Source organism: Propithecus coquereli, unplaced genomic scaffold (genome assembly GCF_000956105.1).
Source record: "Propithecus coquereli isolate 6110/MARCELLA unplaced genomic scaffold, Pcoq_1.0 Scaffold243, whole genome shotgun sequence".
Lineage (NCBI taxonomy): Eukaryota > Metazoa > Chordata > Mammalia > Primates > Indriidae > Propithecus > Propithecus coquereli.
Genome location: NW_012147986.1, coordinates 1,003,700 through 1,024,670, shown reverse-complemented (window position 1 = coordinate 1,024,670; position 20,971 = coordinate 1,003,700). Strand labels below are relative to the sequence as shown.

Sequence of the window (20,971 nt, the reverse complement as noted above, 5' to 3'; positions counted from 1 at the left end):
TCGGGCATCAGGCAGATGGGAGAGGGGATGAGGGGATGGGTATATACACACCTAATGGGTGCGGTGTGCACCATCTGGGGGATGGACATGCTTCAAGCTCTGACTCAGGTGGGGCAAGGGCAATATACGTAACCTAAACATTTGTACCCCCATAATATGTTGAAATAAAAAAGAAAAAGAAAAAGAAAGAAAGAAAGAAAGAAAGAAAGAAAGAAAGAAAGAAAGAAAGAAAGAAAGAAAGAAAGAAAGAAAGGGATTTGTTCTGTAAAGTTTGGATTCAGTCAAAAGACTGCACTCAAGGATCCAGAAGCCCACATGTGGCCCCAAGGCCACAGGTTCCCCATCCCCGAAGAGAGGGAAAAAGTGCTTTCCTAGAAGCTGATGGGTGAGAATAAAAGAGGGTCCTGTGCTATGTCTAGAGTTAGACAGGATTAGAGTTAACAGTGGCACCTGGAAAGGAACTCACTGTTCTGGTAGGAATAAGATGACCATAACCGATGCTTTTGACCCTGTCATCTACCACTTGTGACTACAGATACGGTAGCTGGCTATCTGATAAATAACAAGTTTGCAACTCTAGGATAACTACATGGGATAAATTCAGGCATCAGAAGACATCCTGCACAGTGGAAAGTTTCAACAAAAGGTCTTTTGAAATAGCCAAATATGTGGTCTCCCTTAAGAAAGTAATAAAGCTATGCCTTTTAGGAAAGAGGGGAAATTTTTGCTCTTTTCTGAATGGGAGGGCCCAAATGAAGCCTGATTCTGGAACAAACTGCACAATAACCTGGCATCATAAAGGGCTATTTGGCAACTCAAGGAAGGATGATCTACCCTAAGACTAGTCCAGAATGAGTTTGGCTCTGCCTAACTTAGGGCTGGCAGTGATCCTTTTAAAACAGCAGTATTAGCACCTGCCCCACCCCTCCTCATTTTCCCAAGCCAGGTCTAGAGTGAAGAGCAGAGAGCACAAGGTAATTTCTAATTAAAAATAAACCCTTAGGATGAACTTTAGAGAACTCTCCCAGCAAGGATGAAGTTGTACATGGCAGTTGCAGAACCCTGACAGGCCCAAAGAGACCTTGTATGACGACACTAACACATTATTAGAGTCTCTCATAAGGTAACGTTCCCAATCTTTGGAGTAAACTGTTAAACATATTTTGCCCATCATCTCTCTACCTAGTCATTTTTCTAGGCCAAAACCAATGTGGTTTATGTGACTTTCTCCAGGTCCTTATATCTGATTTCCAAGTCTTTTCCAATATTCGAAGGTAGGGCATGACTATTATTTTCAATGTAGTTTTTCCAGAAACTACCAAGAACGTTACTTAAAATTTTTATAAACAGCTCTTTCTCCTCAAACTTAAAAGACCAGAATTAATGCAAAACAATGTCACTGTATTTATTTTTTAGTAATACTTTCAGAACCTATTATTATGGAAAAAGTCTTTTTACTAACTGCACAGCATTTGCTCCTGCAAAAGAAACACCGATGTCACAGTTAAAATAAAAGGTTTCAAATATGACTCATAAGATCAGGCTTTGATCCAAATTTTGTCAATCACTAGTTTTGTGATCCATTGAGCAGATCAATTAATCTCACTGAGCCTCAATTCACTCAACCATCAAGTCAATATAAGACACTCACTATAAAACTTGTCTATGTCAGACTGGTATAGTGAGGCTCAAATGAGATAAAGTGTGGGTGAAAGTGCTGTGGAAAAATTCAAACTCCTAAAATTGAAAGGATTCAGCAGTTTGGGACGTTGACTATGAAATACCTTAGGGCTAATAACTAACACTGTCAAATGGAGAAAAAGTACAAAAATTATCCTTCCTCTTAATGAGGATCATAGATTTGGGTCTTTTCTACTTTTCTACTTTCAAGAACTGTTTGAGGAGCAGATAATAGTACTAAAAATTAAACTGGATCCTGCTCATAAAGGATATATCATGGGGGCCACAAGAAAGAAGTATTTTTAATTATGTTGAAAAAAGGGAATGGAAAACTGGAACAATCTATGCTTCAGGTTTAAAAGCATGTACTAAAAATTTCTCTTAAAGATGTTATATTTTAACTATATACTTCATAAAATAAACTTTACCTAAGATTCTTCAAGAGGCAGGGGCTGGATTTAAGGTTTGAGGAAGTAGAAGAGGCAACTTTACACATGCTTAAGAAGAAATGCTTTTTACAAAGCATTAATATATATTGAGGAATCATTATACCTACTATGTACTAGGTAGGCCCACTGGTAGCTAGGAGTTCAAAAAAACAATCTCATTATTTCCTTCATTCTCCTCTACAACTCTTTACAGTACATTTTCCTATCCCTGTAAGGAAACTGAAAGCCAAAGTTACAAAGTTCATTGATAGCAACATGAATTTTTATGATACTATCTCATGTTGTTTCTACTATCCTGCTCTTTTCTTTTTTTTTTTTGAGTTTTATTATTCAAAATATTAAGGGAGTACAAATGTTTTTGTTATATACTGCCCTTTTCTATGCACATTTTTTTGGTCTAATGCCATAGACTCCACTTCCAGCAACCTGACACAGGTAGCTTTTGGTTTCTTTCCTCCAGGAACGGATGAAAGTTTTCTTCTGAAACTCTCCTTCCCTCAAATCACATTTTTAAGACAAGTCGCACTAAACTTCAGGGAGATGAACAGGCCTAAAAGTGGTTTCAGGAAACTTATATGAAAATTGTTTTAGTGAAGGAGTGTGTTTCACCCATTAATCACAGAAGAAAAGCTTAAAATACAAATACCAAATTTGTAATCATATCATATACATCTCTTTCCGTATTTTATTTATTTTTTTCCCTTTTTAAAATTTTATTTCAAAATATTAAAGGGGAACAGATGTTTTTGTTACACGGATACCTTTTATTATGCTTAAGTCAGGGCTTTTAGTGTGTCCATTTACCTGAATCGTATTCATTGTACCCAATAGACAAGTTTTTACCCCTCACCACTCCCCCTTCTTGATTTCCAATGACCTTTACATCTCTTTGTGCCCGTGTGTGCCCATTGATTAGCTCCCAATTATTAGAGAGTACATGTGGTGCTTGTTTTTTCATTCCTGAGATACTTCACTTAGGATAATTGGTCTCCAGTTCCATCCAAACTGCTGCAAAAGACATTATCTCATTCCTTTTTACACCTGAGAAGTACTCCATGGTGCATGTGTGTATATGCGTGTGTGTGTGTGTATGCGTGTGTGTATGCGTGTGTATGTACACACACATACAAACACACCACACTTTCTTAATCCACTCATGAATTGATGAGCACTTAGGTTGATTCCACATCTTTGCATCTGTGAATTGTACTGCAATGAACATTCGAGTGCAGGTGTCTTTTTGATAAAATGACTTATTTTCCTTTAGGTAAACACCCAGTAGTGGGATTGCTGGGTCGAATAGCAAGTCTACATTTATTTCTTTGAGGAATCTCTATACTGTTTTCCATAGAGGTTGTACTAATTTGCAGTCCCACCAACAGTGTATAAGCGTTCCTTTCTCTGCATCCACACCAGTATTTATTGTTTTTTGACTTTTTAAATAATGGCCTTCTGACAGGGGTAAGATAGTATCTCATTGTGCTTTTAATTTGCATTTCCCTGATGATTAGTGATGTCAAGCATTTCTTCATATGTTTGTTGGCCATTTGTCTATCTTCTTTTGCAAAACTTCTGTTCATGTCTTTTGCTCACTTTTTAATGTGGTTGTTTGTTCTCCTCTTGCTGATTTGTTTGATCTTTCCCTATTTTAATACAGACTCTTTAATAAGTACCTCTTCAATGTCATTCACGTTTATAAAGATGCTCAAATTTTTAACAAGGAACTCTTCTTTTCAAGCAAGGAACTTCTGATGCACCTCTTCAGAGTCTAGAGTGCTACTTGGTTTGAATCCCACAGGTATAGAATAAAATATATCTTCAATAAATATTTGCTAAATAAATAAAGTATAGTTTTATTGAAGCAGTAGTTGCTTAGTTTTTTTGGTGTAGTTGTTGTTTTCCTTGGAAAGAATGACCTATAAAGAATGCATGGTGACTAAAAATTCACATTAGCGATAGTTAGAGGTGTATATACTCTTTGCCATAAGCACCAAGGTCTTTTCCACTTTAGTTCTCCAAAATGGATAAGGAAAACCACTTTGTGTGACCTGACAGGTACGTTAATGACCTTAAAAAGAATGACTAGTATTTAAGTTGCACAGAAGAAAGATAAGAAATATATAAAATCTTCCACAGTGTTTTATGGAAATTCTGTCAAGATTTTCAGGGTAAAGGTAGTATTATAGGAAAATCCCAGTAGTAGCATTTTGACAAATGCTAATGGAATTTCTCCGATAATGTGACAGTTAAGTAGAAACGGTTTAGAGCATTTATTACCTTTTTATTGGAGCATCGCATACAAAGAATTGATTTTATAATATTCCCTCAGTTCAAGACACATTATTGAAACATTTAATATTATATTTTTAAATTTTTTCTCTTTCATGCCTCACTTCCAATCACACTCCCCTCACCAACACAGGTACTCACTTTAGTGTATATTAGATGTGTCATTTAAATGAATATTTTGGATTTATTTATATAAAAATGTGTTTTTGAAATACGTGTAGTATTATCTTATGACTTTGTTTTCATTTATATAAATGTCATTGTATTGTTAATTATATAATTTCTTACTTTGGTCCCCCAGCATATTTATGAAATATACATTACTATATTTAAATACTCTTCATCATTTATAAATGCTTGGTATATGTTGCATATTGCATTTAATCACATATAAATACAAATTTTTAAGTTTTTAGTTTGCTTATTAAAAATATATTTTTATTTTTTGATACAAATTTTTGGGGTTGTAAACACCAATTTTACTAATCCATTTCCACAGTGATGAATACCTAGGTTACCTCCACTCTTTGCTACCAGAAATAGTGCCAAAATAAATATGCTCATAAATTTTTCCTTGTGGAAATACAGGAGAGCTTCTTTGAGGTATGGACCATGACAATGTGGCCTCAGCTCTTGACAGCAAGCCACTAGCGTAAACAGCACAGCAACTCTGGATAAATCAGGAAAAGAGGCTGGGCACAGTGGCTCACGCTTGTAATCCTAGCACTCTGGGAGGCCGAGGCGGGCGGATTGTTTGAGCTCAGGAGTTCGAAACCAGCCTGAGCTGGAGCGAGATCCCGTCTCTACTAAAAATAGAAAGAAATTAATCGGACAACTAAAAATATATAGAAAAAATTAGCCGGGCATGGTGGCACATGCCTGTAGTCCCAGCTACTCGGGACGCTGAGGCAGAAGGATCGCTTGAGCCCAGGAGTTTGAGGTTGCTGTGAGCTAAGCTGACGCCACGGCACTCTAGCCCGGGCAAAAAGAGTGAGACTCTGTCTCAAAAAAAAAAAAAAAAAAAAATCAGGAAAAGGTCTGTCAAGTTACCACAAACTTCCTATTGGAATTTTTATTTGAATTCATTGGTTTTACAAATTAAATAGAGGAGAAATTGACAATTTTACAATGAACAATTGGACAACCTATTTATTAAGTTATCTCTTTCCATTTATTCAACACTTTGTTTAAATCCTTTAACAGAATTTTGAAATTCTCATCACAAAGGCCTTGTACATTTTTTATGTTAATATCTACATAACCTATTAAAAGGTTTACTTATTTTCAATTGTACTTTAGTGATGGATATAATTAAAAGAAATGCTACTGTGTATGTTGTACCATTTTTTTAATCTACCTATCTTCTTTCCTTTTTTATTTTTATTTTTTCAGCATAAGACGTTGGGAATAATGAACATGATGGCTGATTGTGGGCATCTTTGTCCTAGCATTTGTCTTTGTCTTCTTGACTTTATTGGGACTACTTATAAAATTTAGTCACTAAGTCTGATCTTTGCTGTGGATTTTTCACAGATGCCCTTTACCAAATTAAGAAACTTCCATACATACTGGTAATCATCTCATGTCTTATCTATATCAATATTTCTTAAATGTAAGAATATATCTCATACTTCTTTGTCTCCCCTCAATGTTCAAGAAGACATAGTAAAAACTCAGTATTCTTAGACTGACTGTTCTTTTTCCCAACAAGCCCGTTGCAAAAGCGTTTCAGAGCTAGGTAACAAAAAAGAATAAAAAAGAAAACAGAATGCTGTTTTTTGTACTTGTTCTGGCTTTCCATTATGAAGCTGGCCTTGTCCAGATGTATATGATTCTTAGTAAAAATCATGCTTCTACCTCTTGCTTAAGCATCTCTATAGCAAGAGCTGTTTCTTCCTCCTTTAAAGTTGCCAACAACCTGCTTCTTCATTAAGACTGATGACTGCTGGGGCCTCAAGTTACTGACACCCTACAGCCCTAAAAGTATCTATTTCACGGCTAAGACTTTAGAGAGATTTTAAAATTTTCCCAGATTCACACATGCCACTAATATCACAAATGACATACCTAAAGAAAGATAAACTAAATCTAAACCATGGGATTATGATGACAGAAGATGTTAAAATTGTCACAACTGTTTGTAGCGGTTCAACACTAGCATATGTACATTGTAATGTATACATTGAAGATTTAGCTTCAAGCTTCTAGAAAATGTAGCCATCTGCAGGGCACTGCAATAAATATCTTGGCAGTCTTGAAGGAACCATTATTTCCAAAAGACACAGCCCAGCAGCCCCCCAAATTTTTTCCCAGCCCATTCTCCTCAGAGAAGAATGTACTGTATGTTTAAGGAACAAAAGGTATTCTTTACAAATTAATATTAAATATGCACTGCATAATTTTGTACTTACCTAAAGTTTCATAAATGACCAAATGTTTAAGATTATGGATAAATTCTTATTTTTTTCACATTTCACAGCCCATTATATCATACAACTACCACTTCCCTATAGCTAGAATGGTTAAAAAAACAAAACAAAACAAAAACAATGGAGATTTTTCTTAAGGTTTCAGTAGCTTATATAAAAATTCTAGCAGAATTGATGTGGATACCATCATTAAGATTTCTCGGTAATATTCATCACTTTTATAAATGTCATCCTTTTATTAATAAATGTGGTTACCCAGAGACACCCATAAAGGTTCTAAATTTATTAAGAAATGGTATAACAAGTTGACAAGAACTGACAATATTTTTGAGATGTACTGACCATCAACAAAACTGAAAGAAAATTAAAAGAGGGCTTAATAATCATAGCTGATATTCTTTTATGGAAATGTTAAACATACTAACACTGGAAGTGACCAAAAAATTTCTTCACCATAAGAGAGAGGGGAAAAATATTCAGGGTTCATATATATTGATTCATATCTGATGAGCAGCAATGTTCAACAGAAATATAATGCAAGCCACAAATATGAGCCACATATTCAATTTAAGATTTTCTAGTAATCACAGTAAAAAAAAAGGTAAAAAACAGGTTGTATTAAACTTAATAATATATTTTACTTAACTCAGTGTATCAAAAATATTATTTCAACAGGCAATCAATATAAAAATTATTAATGAAATATTTTACATTCCTTTTTTGGTAGTGAGTCTTTGAAATCTGGTTTGTATCTTACAGCATATCTCAATTCAGACTACTCATGTTTCAAGTGATCAAAAGCCACACATGGCTAGTGGCTACCACACTGGACAGCACAAGTCTAAACCATCCAGAACAGAAATTTTGTCCTAAGTCAGAAGGATGGGACCATGTGCTCTGCATACTATAAACGTGTGATAAATATTTACTGAATAGATGAATGAACAAAGTAAATGAAGTGAGACAAAATCCTAAAGCAACAAAAATAGTATAACACAAGCATATAAATGGAAACATCATCCATCAAACAAACAGGATTTGGCTCTATGTATAATTCTCTGCTCCAATCATCTCTAGCCTGCTATGTAATTACCGTAGTTCTTAGGTTATAGGAACAGAACTCCATGGATGAGCCTCTTGAGGTGGGAACAGGCATTGGCTGAAATAATGACACTAGGGTCACAACCAGAGTAGCCAGTGAAATACATACAACAATGTCTCACTAAGCTCAAGTATCAGTTTTTCTATCAATGGAATAAATTCAAGTATCTAAATCACTACAACACACCACTATCCACTAAACTGAAGCATAAAAGCTTCCCCCAAAGCTCAGAGTAGTGCAAGACCTCCAGCTGACAAAACAGCCTGCCCAGAACTGCTTGATTTGCCAGTAGAGCAAAGAAAAGGAAAAAAAGAAGGGGGAGGGGAGCATCTAACATACTTCTTCTGCCTTGTTGTTTCTACTCCCCACGATGACAAGACCTTTGTGAGCAGGCAAGGGAGTTGAGAAGAGAGAACTCAATCTCTGCAGTCCAGGCTGCTTCACATTTTTCAGAAATTACTGCATGTTCAAACAATGGGATATTTGTCAAAGTACAACTTGATCACCAGAATTCATCTGTTTTTCATAACCACATTTGACCTAAACTGTGCTGACTAAACAAGGTACCCTGTGTTTTGCAGTCTGGAAAATGTGGCTCCCAACATCATTTTTAAACCACACTAAAACCTCTGGCCCCTAGACTACGGCCTCTTAGTAACTAAGTGCATTCGGATTAGGCCAAGGATGATGTCTGCTGGCTTCCCTTGTTACAGCAATCAAAGATATTCATTTTCAACTCATATTTTGGTTAATTTCTCTTTTTGTTGTATGTATCTATCAAGAGACTATAAAAGAGCTATAAAATTTTTTATATTTTTTCTTTTCCTATGGGCTATGTATATATATATAAATTTGCATCTATAACACATACCCTTTTAATTTTTTATTTAGATATAATTTCAACTTATAGGAAACGTATAATAATAGCACCAAAAAAAAACCCCATGTACCCTTTACCCAGATTCACCTACTGTTAATATTTTGCTCCATGTGCTTTATCATTTGCTCAGTACAAATCATTTTCTATATACGTTTCTTTCTTAACTATTTGAAATTATGTTATATACATCATATCTCCTTACTTCTAAATACTTCATTGTGAATTTCCTGAGAATAAGGATAACTGCTTATATAACTACAGAATAGTTAAAATTTCAGAAACTTTAGTATTTTCTTAATCAACTGTCCATATTCCAATTTAGTCAATGGACCCAAAAATTCCCTTTATAGTATATTTTTCCTCAAGTAGAGGATTCAATCTAGAATAGGGATCAGCAAACCATGGCCCATGGGTCAAACTCGTCTCATTACCTATTATGTAAATAAAGTTTTATTGGAATACAACCACACTAATTCATTTATTTATTGTATCTGGATGCTTTTGAGCTGTAACAGTATATTTCAGTGGTTGTCAGAGAGACCTGATGGCCCAAAAAGCCTAAAATATTTACTATCAGGGCTTTAATAAAAAATGTTTATGAATCCCTGGTCTACGACTATGCAGTGCACTTAGTTGTCACATCCCTTTAGCTTCCTTTAATCTGAAACAGTTCCTCGGCTTTTCTTTATCTTTTATGACTGACATTTTTTAAAACATCTTTTTTTCTCTTTTTCTCTCCCTTTCTTTCTCTTTCTCTTTAAATATAATGTTCTTCATTTGGGATTTCTGTGTTATTTCCTCATAAATTAGATTCAAGTGACGCACTTCCAGATCAGAATACTAACTACATAAGTAATGCTCTATCTCTTTTAAGGGATCTTATCCAGAGGCATATAATAGCTATCTGATCCTTAATTGTGATACTAATTTTGATCACCTGGTGAAGGTGGTATCCAATTACCTTTTTTGTAAAGATGGTTTTGTTAGAGCACTTTTAGGTTCACAGCAAATATGAGAGAAAAGTATAGGCTTCCCCATTGTCAATATCCCCCAATTACTATTTTTCTCTTTTTGTTAATAAGCAATCTTGAGGAGACACTTTAAGACCACACAAATATCCTATTCCTTACCAAAATGCCCTCCTTAGATTTAGTATCTATTAATGATTCCTGCCTGAATAAATCTTTATTGTAATGATTGCAAAATGGACCATGAAGGGTCTTAGATTTTACCCACTAGCAAGCCAACAAATGTGTGTGCCACAGTTTCATGGATTCTGCCAGAAGGAATAAGATTTCTGGATCAGAGACAAAGGACTTTATTAATCATATCAACAGAAGTAGCCAGAGTATCAGCATTGCTTGCACCAGTTCCCAGAGTCCCAATTTCCAAAGGGCAATGTGAAGAGGTCCAGATGACACCTGCACACACAGAGAGTTGCACTGAAGGTGAGGAACCCTAAGCATAGGAAACCCAAACTCCTTTGTTTCATAGAAAACACTATCCCTGTCTTCCAAGGCTGGAAGCGCACCTGCTTATTCTCTGATGGGAGACATTATCCCTACCTTTCAAAGCCGTTTGCTGTATAAACACCTATGAAAACATGGTCTGGAACAAATACAGTTAGTGCCCCTGGTTGCAAGATGTACAGAGATGCAAGAGACCCATGGAGAACTATATCCCAATATTCAGTACTCAGCAGTCTCCTGTAAGTAAGAACATATCATTCTCTACCATTTATGTACATATATATGTACTCATTCATCCATCCCTATACCTGTTTATCATTAGTATGCACTCATGGTTTTCTATTTTTTTCCCAATGAAAACATCTATGCTCATGAACTCTCCTACTTTTGTATTTTATATCATGATTTTTAAAGCCCAGCTACTTTATTGTGTTACTTAATGGAAGAAATTATAATTCTGAATTTATGAACAATGCAGAGAAATCTAGAAAGACAATATACCATATGAAACTCAAGCTTAAGGGAATAGTCCTCAAAGCCCTCCCAAAAACCTGAATCATGGTGTAAAAAAAATTCACAATTAGCAGCTGTAGAACACTTATTACAATCAAGTTTGGTCTCGTTTTGACCATTCACTGTCTTATACATAACACTGGTTTCAGTGGCATGATTTTATGTTAGAAGTGGAAAAAATACTAGGCAAATGGACTCATTTTTATGCAAAGAAGAAATCGATCTTACTGCTTAGAAAAGGAAAAAACTTTCCTTCTCCCTACAGTAACTATGGTCATCAGGCTTCCCCATAAGATAGGTGTAGAGCAAAAATTCTGATATTGTCACATAAAAACTAGGAGTAAAGTATTGTTAAAGTGTGCACCAAAGGCAACTCTGAAGAAAAAAAGACTTTTTGAAAAGATAGCCTAAAAAAATGTAGAAGGCCTTCCCACCCCCACTCCTACTCCCAATCTTTGCTGAGAGGAAACCAGCAAAGAAACCACTCCCTGATTGGGAGTGGAAAAAGAAAAACCATGGTTGATTAGGTTTATAAAGTTCATGTACTTATTATATATCATATTAGGGGACAATATAAAATACTGAGTATATAATGCTTATAAAGTGCTTATAATAGGTCTTCACGCATAGCATAATAAATTTAGCTGCTTTGATAATAATGACAATTGATGGAAGAAAGAACACAAGAAAGAATTTATATTTAGGTTTTAGAGTTAATTCCACTATTTACTGCTTATATGACTTTAGGTGAGTAACTTAAGGCCTATTCTGTAAAAAGAGACAGCTAAAAGAAACGGTACACAAAAACTCTTCTCCTGCTAACATTTTATGATTTTTAATCTCTAGATTAGAATTTTTATAAAGATAACATTAAATGTAGGTGAGTTGTGGGAGAAAGCATACTGGTTTTCTTGCATTATTTCTTATATCTGTGTATCTATGTCAACATATTCACTAGTCTGGTTCCTGTTCTCTTATTCCTTTCCCATTGCATTCTTAAAAAGTCCCTTTTATAATATGAATATTTGGTGAGTGGGGGCTGGGTGGAGTATGTGTGAGTTGAGACAAAAAACGTTAATGATTTACTATATTTCAGGTACTATGGCAGGTGTTTTTACATATATTCTTTCATTTCATTCTCATAGAAACACTGTGAGATGAATACTATTATTTGCATTTTTAAAATGGAAAAATTGAGGGCATTAAAAGTTAAGTAATATATGTAAATCAAGATTCAAGTATATCTGATTTATTCCTGATTTTTAAAAAACACCATGTTGACTAGAAGTCAGTTGATTTCTAATTTTAATTGCTTTAAAATTATAAAAGAATTTAGCATGTTTGCAAAACTTTTTATTCTTTGAAGCTACTGTTTTCTCAATGAACAGAAATAAGCTCAGAAGGAATGCAGCTTTTACACTTTGGCTTCTCCACTCCTTTTCTTTCTGAAACATAAAATGATATCTAAAGATGTAATAGCCATCTTGCAAGCATAAGGACAAAAGCAACATGCTAAAGATGGAGGACTGGAACGACTAAATTTATAACCTAAGTCTTTGATGAAAGTGTGGAGCTACCATACCAACACTGAAAAGTCTATATCTGGACATCTTATGTTATTTAAAAAACAAACTCTATATGTGCTAAATCATTATACTGGGTTTTATTTACATATAGTTAAATGCAATCTGCACTGCTACAAAGGTCAGCACTAAACATCATAAATGATTTCATTTTCATATACAAAAAATATGTCATACTTCTTATACTTTAGTTCAGGGCAATGAGAAATCCCTAACCTTAATTAATAACACTACATATAATAGGCCAATGAACAATATTAATCTCAACCAAAATAACTAAATCTTCTTAGATTATAGTCTACTTCATAGTCCTTTTATCGGTCTCTGTTAATTTTTCATATAGTACTTTCTTGAGGTATTTTAAGCATTCATTCATTCATTATACAATTATTTATTCAGCTCCTTCTATGTGGTAAGAATTACACAGAATTCTGAGATTTTCAGAAACTCTAGTTAAAGAATCTGAAGTAAAAAAATAAGACAGATCCTGTCTACGTTCCCTGAGAAAATCTTGGGCATGGGCAGGCAAAGAGACTGAGCTTCTACTCCAGTATTAAGGCCCTAAACTATTTCTCCTCTAATCTGTTGGTTTGAGTTATAGGAATCTGAGAAAGTAGAGAATCCAACACAGTCCCAAACTCAGCTTTTTCTAACTCCCACAATGTAAAATAAATCAGTTATATTGATAGGTTAAAAAAATAAACTCTTCATTATACCCGCTGTAACCAATCACAAATAAATATGAGCTCCAGATACAGCATTTGCTTCTGGTAAGAAAATCATTTTGCTATATGCAATTTACATAACTGTCTGAATGACCAAATTCCCCTATAAAACAAAAGAAAACTACTTTTCTCCCCTATATGATCTTTTGTTGTTTAGATCACAGGGCACTGGCTGCAGTTATTTATTGATAGTATTGATAGTCGATACTATAGTCATAGTATTGATAACTATTGGGACAATTATTAAACTAGGTATCCAGGATAGAACTCATCTTAAGCAAGCAAAAAAACCCTGAAAATTAAAAAATTTAAAAATAAATAAACCTGGCAGTTATAACCAAAATAGGTTGTAGAGGAAAAATGTGGAAATAGGAAAAGGAAGAAAACTATAAAAGAGATCTGACTGGACATCTGAGATAAAAGAAAGTAAGTTATAAATGCCAAATCCAGAGATCTCGGGAATGGGAGAAATTTGGCATAATTTAGAAGAGTCATCAAGAGAAAGAAAGAGAGAAATATGTTTCAGGAGAGAGAACTGCCTGTGCAAAGGCATCACTGTGAAAGCACAGGGTGTATCTGGAGCATAGACTGTGAGCAGGCAGGAGGAAAAGAGCAACTAGAAATGAGGTGACAGTTAAGCCAAGGATAGAATATGGAAGGCAATACAACACCATATAAAGAAATTTACTTTATTCTGACAGCAATGAGAAACTAAAGTGTTTAAGCACAGTCTTGATAAGATTAAAATTGTATTTAGAAGGATTACTGGGTGTTATATGGAAAACGAATTGTTTCTTGTTTACTTTGTCATAGCTTGAAAAGGAGTCATCATATTATTGTAGTATCCAAAGTTGTTTATGTGAGGTATTATTATTAAAAAACAGGTAACCACCCTGGAGAATTTCAATCTTCCCAAAGTAATCATCTTGAAAAACAAATGCAAGCATGTCTAGAAATTTAAAAAAAAAAAAAAAAACTCACCCCATTTTTTTCCTCTTGTTTTATTCAAGGCCAAATGATACATATGCCCATGAGTAAAAAGGTCACCGGGTTAAAAGAGCAATACGACAATTATAAAAAGTTAGATTATAGCCGATACAAACCCGGGCCCATTAGCCCATAATGCAGGAAAGTTATCACTATAAATGGCTTTTCCTGAGCCCTTATCTATGCAGTGCACAAAGTATCTCACCCTCAGTTTTTTCACTATGATCTATGTAGTGTTTATGCCTATCTAACCTCACCAGGCACCAGTGGGTCAGCGAAACTAGGAGGCAGTGAGATACGGCAGGAGAGTGATGAGACGACCTGTTAAGTGTCAGAGATGGACTAGAAGTTACCAAATATTTCAGGGTAAAACTTTCCACATTAAAAAAATATCTCTAAAGAAAATACTTAAAATATGTTCTTATTGCTCAGAAGTACTCAAGATCACCATGGAAACAAACCAGAAAGCTTCCAGCTCTTTTCTAACTGTGTAAGTTGGCTCCTTCAAAGTGCAATTTGCATTTGTCTCAGATAGTGTGGAACAGCACATGAATATTTTGAGAGGGTAAATAAAGTCCATTTAAGATGAAAACAAAACAATAATTATAAAAGGGGTCAAAGGATGAGGGTCTAAATACCAGCTCCTGAAATATTGAAATCACTTGAAGTTCTTAAAAATTTCAAGTACATAAGCATCAGAATTCTTCTTTAAAACCAACGATATCCCAAAATATTTGAAAATGGCACCTATACATTTCAAATTACTGTTCTCAGGAAAGTTTTCCCATTAAAAACTCAATGTTTTTTTCTTATTTCCCAATGAAAATTTACATATTTCAAACAAACATGACAGATTAAAAAAAAAAAAAAGTCCTCCTCAGGTCTTTTACAAAGCAGCTTTTCTTTAGACCCACTAAATTATAAATTTGTTAAGAACAGAAAGTATCCTGATCATCTTTGTATCTTTCAGTATATTAGGACATGCTGGCTTAAAGTTTCACATATTTATTTTTTTTGTAGATCTCCTCATAATATACTTGAATATACTATTAATAATATGAACTGTAAAAAGAGTTTCCACATTTGAAACAGGAGGTCTCCCCCCTTTTATTTTTTTAACACATCAATTGATGAGACTGGTGTTCCCTAGAAATACAGCTCCAGAAACAACTTTCAGGAGATCTAGATCATCAAACGATATGACTTTGGCAATGCTGAGAATTATATATTCACAATTTCCAATTTCTCATCGCTGGTAAAATAAAGTATCGTTTCTTTCTCTCTGGAATGCCATCTTTGGAAATATCAAATACAAACAAACTTATTCACCAGCTCTAATCACCTAGAATTTTGCATATGGGTACTTCTCATTTGTCTTAATTTCTAGCATAGGAACAGTAAAGGACCCTGCTTATGCTTATACCCAAACCGATTTAAATGTTAACTCCAACGGTCTCTGTGAAAAATTAAAAGAGTTCAAATAATAGATTTTTACTATAGTTATGTAAAATAAACACAAATCAACCATTCTAATATTTAAAATAGAATCAAGATAGTTCTAAAACAAAAACCTAGGCTACAGGAAATGTCAATTTTAAGAAAAACTTAAAAAGCCAGTTACAGCTCTATTTGCTTATTAGCTTTCACTGCCATATCAATGGTTGGTGAGAAGCACTGGCAAAAATACTGTGAGGCTGATGTGTAACTTTTTTTCATCTGCCACTCAATTATTTTAATATCAAAATAAAGCAGAAATGTTTCTCTATTTTTTAAAAAAGTATCTTATTATTTTAAACAAATCAAATCAACTATCAAAAATACACCCAATCCTTCAGATTTGCTTTAAGTCTATGTTCCAATTCTTGCTGCTAAATTTACTTGGTAATTAAATAGCAACAGTGCCTTCTGATAAAAATGTAAGAATGAAAACCCTAAAATCTTCACCCTGGTGTCAACAAAGGAACTATTTCATGACATGATTCGGACTGAGGTAATCTCTACCTAATGAGGCAGTTTCCCCATATCTAAAGTCACTTATTTAATGTAGTCAAATTTGTAAAACACTATGAGACTGCAGAGCAAAGTATTATATAAAATCCAAGATGATTATTATTATAAATGTATATAAACAAGAACCCTTCAACTACTACTATTCAAAGGGATCTTGAAGTCTAAATGCTAAAACTAATCATTTTTCTTTAATTGAAAACTCCAGTAGTGTTTTCGATTCTTCAATTATTTATTTTCCAAGTGCTTTAATATAATAGTCAATTGCTATCAAAGTTCTTTTAGTATTAATCATTTCATTAAGAAATTCCCTTAACAGCTCAGAAACATGTCACTTAGAGCTACTTATGTCTGCTCCTTTTTTCCATTCTCCAAATCCTTATTGCTATCTGTAGTTACATGACCATGGTTTTTGTAGCTTCTTCCAGCCTCCAGTGCCGACCATACCAGTAGAAATCTTCAGATTAGAGTGGGAGAAACATGTTCCAGGAAGATTCCTGCCCACCCTCCACTCCTATGATAGCCATGAAGGACTGTAAAGAGATTGTAGGTAAATTCTAGCTCTGCTGCTGATTCATTTTTCCTAATTATAGCCAGGTCCTTAAAAAGACATATTACTAAAAGCAAATAAGAAGAAAAATATTCTGAAATGTAACACAATTAATTATGATCTGGGACATCAATTACTAATGGTTCTCATTATTATTTCTAAATCTCTGCTCTGAATCCTTTTAAGTAGAAGAATTCAAGGGACAAAACTATTAGATTAGCTGCTGAGGCTTACTTATTTCTAACAGAAAAACAGGTCATCGGCTTGCCATGTATAAGGGCTGCTTAGGGAATAAGGATTTATGACACAGAAATAAGGTCACTTTGAAATATGCTTTTAAATTTAGATTTTGCCAAGGCTTCCAAATCTAAGAAAAAGACAAGATGGTAGGGAGTTTGTAGGAGGCTTATAAAAGGGGATATTCAATGGAATTAGAGTAAGCTATTCTAGGGCATTGGTCTATAGTCAATAGATACCTGAAACCTGACTCAGCCTGTACTTCCCTTTAGATGAGGGATTCTTTCTGGGTCTATGGATGAGATTGTGGGAGTTAGGGAAGCCTCTGAAATTCTAAGCCAAATATCACACACATGTACATATGTGCATTTTGTCTGGTGGAAAGGGTTCATGGCTTTCATCAAACTCTCAGAGGCCCCTTGCCTAAGAAAATTTAAGAGAAATACTGCACTTGCTGAAGCTTTTATAATAATGAATTCACTGTACAATGACATTCTGCATTCCCTTACCTTTTAGGTTATTGTACAGTCTCCTTTAGTGATTGGAGGATTATTAGATAACACTGAGGTTCTTATGATTCATGTATTACTGGAGGGTTGCTGCTTATTAAAAAATCTGTATATTGCTATAATTACTATCCCTGGACCCAAGATGTCAGAAATGTTTAAAATAGATTTTTTTCTTATAACAAACATGCACAAAAGTACATAAATCAAAGATGCACATTTTGTCAAATTTTTTTTAAATCTGGGGATTTAAACTGTTAATGAGAAGTGATATAGATAGCTGGAGACCAAAATATCACAAGAAGGTAAGATCATAAATGAGACCCACAAACTAGCGGCATGGATGTATTTACAGGTTTCCCCCTCCAGTATCTTTTAATGACACCCAAGCTGCTTATTATGGGTGCAAATACATCCTTCCAGTGATAGAAGGGTAAAGAATAAACTTGGAAAAGACTCAGATATTCTAGTATATTGCAAGAGCTTAAAGTACATGCAAACCTTTGTCCAAATTGATTTGGGTTTGAGGATTGGGACTCATAAACATGGCAGACAACACTGAGTCAATAAAGTTTTTAAATATCCATAAGACAGACTAGTTTCTGTCTTCATTGGACACATAGTCCATCCATCATTTTAACTACCACTACGCTATATACAAGAACCTCAGATGATTATTATTGATCATTTCCTTAACAGTAAAATTTTTAGTTTATATTGTTTTTCTCCTTTTAAAATATTTTTCTTTAATGACTATAAAATGATGTCTTATATCCTGCCCATACCTAAAATGTATGGGAAAATTTAACCATATAAATTGTTTAAAACAATTCCATAAAATATACCTACCTTTGCCCTGCACAGTTCCATTGCATTATTATATGAAGGACCAAGTCTCAATTAACCACTATCTGACCTTTGTTCACTTTCTTGCCTCCCCTCCCGCTGCCAAAGTTTGCCCTTCCTGCCAAAGTTCAGCACTTCCTAGAAAAGTCTCACTGCCTGTTTGATATTGTACTTCACTTTAGTCACCAAAGGAAGAATTTACAGGTGCTTGGCCCCATCTATAAGACCATGACCGAAATCTGACCTCCTGTTACAATACGTGAACTCCTGCCCTGCTGATAAGGTTGGCAGATATAAGCAGGATTTTTCAAATAATCCTTTGGGAATTTATAAGCAGCACAGCCATAAAAGGGGGGTGAATGGAAGGTCGGTTTCACTAAAAATAATAAATATTGCCATGTTTATTCAAAGTGTGCCTTGTTATCCTCCAGGCCAAAAGTTCAGATAAACACTATTGTAAATGACAAAATATTAGAACTTTTTGTTACTTATGTTATGATCCTTCCGTTGGATACCAATAGAACTGTTTTCCCTTGTATAAGACCTAGTCCTGATATTGTATAACACTGCCTGAGACTAGAATACTGGATTCATTTCCAGGTCTAAAGGAGGGTAGTTATCTTTCAAAATCAAAAACATTTAATGAGTATTATATACTACTACTAGGTGCTAAGGGTTGGGGCTAAAAAAAAAAAAAAAAAACCAAATATGATACCTGCCCTAAAAGAGCTTACAATCTATTGAGAAAAAAGAACACATTTAGCATACGATGATATAATACAGTAAACACTAATATAAATATGCACTGGATCCTATAATACTGTGAAAAAGTGGGTCCACTGAGCTCAATCTGGAACATAAGGAAAATATGCTGCAGGACACACGTATAAGATAAATAAGAATCAGTAAAATAAAAAGAAATGGAAGTAGTAGGCAGAAGGACTAGCATAAGGAAAGAATGAGAGGCATGGTACATTCAAAGAATTGGAAGCATTTTAGCATCATCAAAGCAAGGTGGTAAGCAGGAGGTAATATGGATGGCAGATTATGGAAGACTTTCTATACTTCTATATACTATATTTTCTTCTATATTTCTATATTTTACAGGTGATCAATTAGAGAATTTTAAGCAGATAACATACGTCAGATTTGTGTGTTAGATTACTATGACCATAGTGAGGATTGAGTTAAGACTTTAAGACATATGGTAGATAGAACAATGAAGGAGAATGTTTTCAATAATTCTGATAAGAATCTGAACTAGGGCAATAATTTTAGGATAAGGAAAAAGAGATAGAGTAAAACTATAATTAGGAGATAACATTTACAAGATTTGGAGATCTGGATATGGTATTGAGAAAAAAAGCAAGAGTTTAGATTTCTGGCTGATGACTAGGTAAGTGATATTGTTATTACCTGAGATCACTGGAAATTCAGATGAAGGGGCAAGAGATAATGAGTTCTTTTTGAAACATACAGACATACAGCATTTGTGCTGCTTGTGGAATATCCAAATGTTAGGTTCAGTAGACAATTATATACACAAGTTTGAAGCTCAGGGGAAAGCAGAGGAGTGAAGACATAACTTTAGAAGTCATTAGAATTTCAAATCGTGACAGTAGATTATATCATTCAAGAAAGGTAGGAGACAAAGAGAAGTGGGACATGGGTAGAATCCTGGGAACAATGAGGGACACTAAGAAGAAGCAAAGCCTACAATGATCAAAATAGGCAATAACTATCAAAAAGGCTGGTAGAGAAGAAGAAAAACATATTGTAAAAGAAGACAAAGAGGTCAAGAGTTATAAAGAAAAAATGATCAACAAAGTTAAAGTCAAAAGGTCCAGTAAGATACAGAGTTATTGTTTGGAAATAGAATCTTTGGGGAAAAAAGATACAGATTCAGAGTAGTCATATAAACAGAAGATGAGAGAATGAGGAGTGAAGAAGTAGATAACGAGTATTAGAATGGAAAGGAATGAGAAAGCTATGGTTTATTTTCTCCACAGTCCCCATTTCTCTATCCCTAAATCCTCTTTTCTTAAGGCTTACATTATATTAGAAAACAAGAAAAATTATATTACAAACATTTATATTAAGTAATATAGTTTTAAATATCTTTGTCATTGATGTTATGAGAAGCTATCCTTTACCATGCAGTAATACAAATTAGTGACTCGTAAATGGGGAAACTTTATAAAGAGAAGTGACAAATTACAGCCCCCAAAAAGCTACAAAAAGAGATAGCACTAGAAGTTATACATGCTCTGGCCCTTTCTTTAGCAAAGGAATTATTTCAGTGTTTATTTAAAGTCCCTATAGGTCTAGAAGACCAATGTGTAAAAAATAAACATATATTGCCCCCAAAATAGAACTGAGTTTCTACTCATAATTATACCTTTTAAAACTAGCAAACACTGTGAATGGGGGAAGAGACCTATTTCTGCCATATTAACAATGCCTTACAAATTGTTATAGAAAATTTATAAATATCAAATATTTTAACATTTCAGAAAACCACTATGCAGAATTTATTTTTAAATGGACAGTTTAAAGTCCTCTTGCTTTTCTAGAGCTTATCATTTCTAAATAATTACCAGTATGCCCTAGCTTCTACACAATTTAGGACTATATAGTCATTGTACAATTAAGAATGTATAAATTTTAAAAAAAGAACGTATAAATTTTTAAAAACAATAAAATTTGTATGTTGATGAAA

At 34.2% G+C, this 20,971-nt stretch overlaps 1 protein-coding gene across 1 annotated transcript in view; it reads right to left on the bottom strand.

Moving 5' to 3' along the window:
- EXOC6B (exocyst complex component 6B) overlaps positions 1–20,971 on the bottom strand; it is a 595,194-nt gene that overhangs the window by 304,285 nt on the left and 269,938 nt on the right. The gene's annotated exons all lie outside the window — the stretch shown is intronic.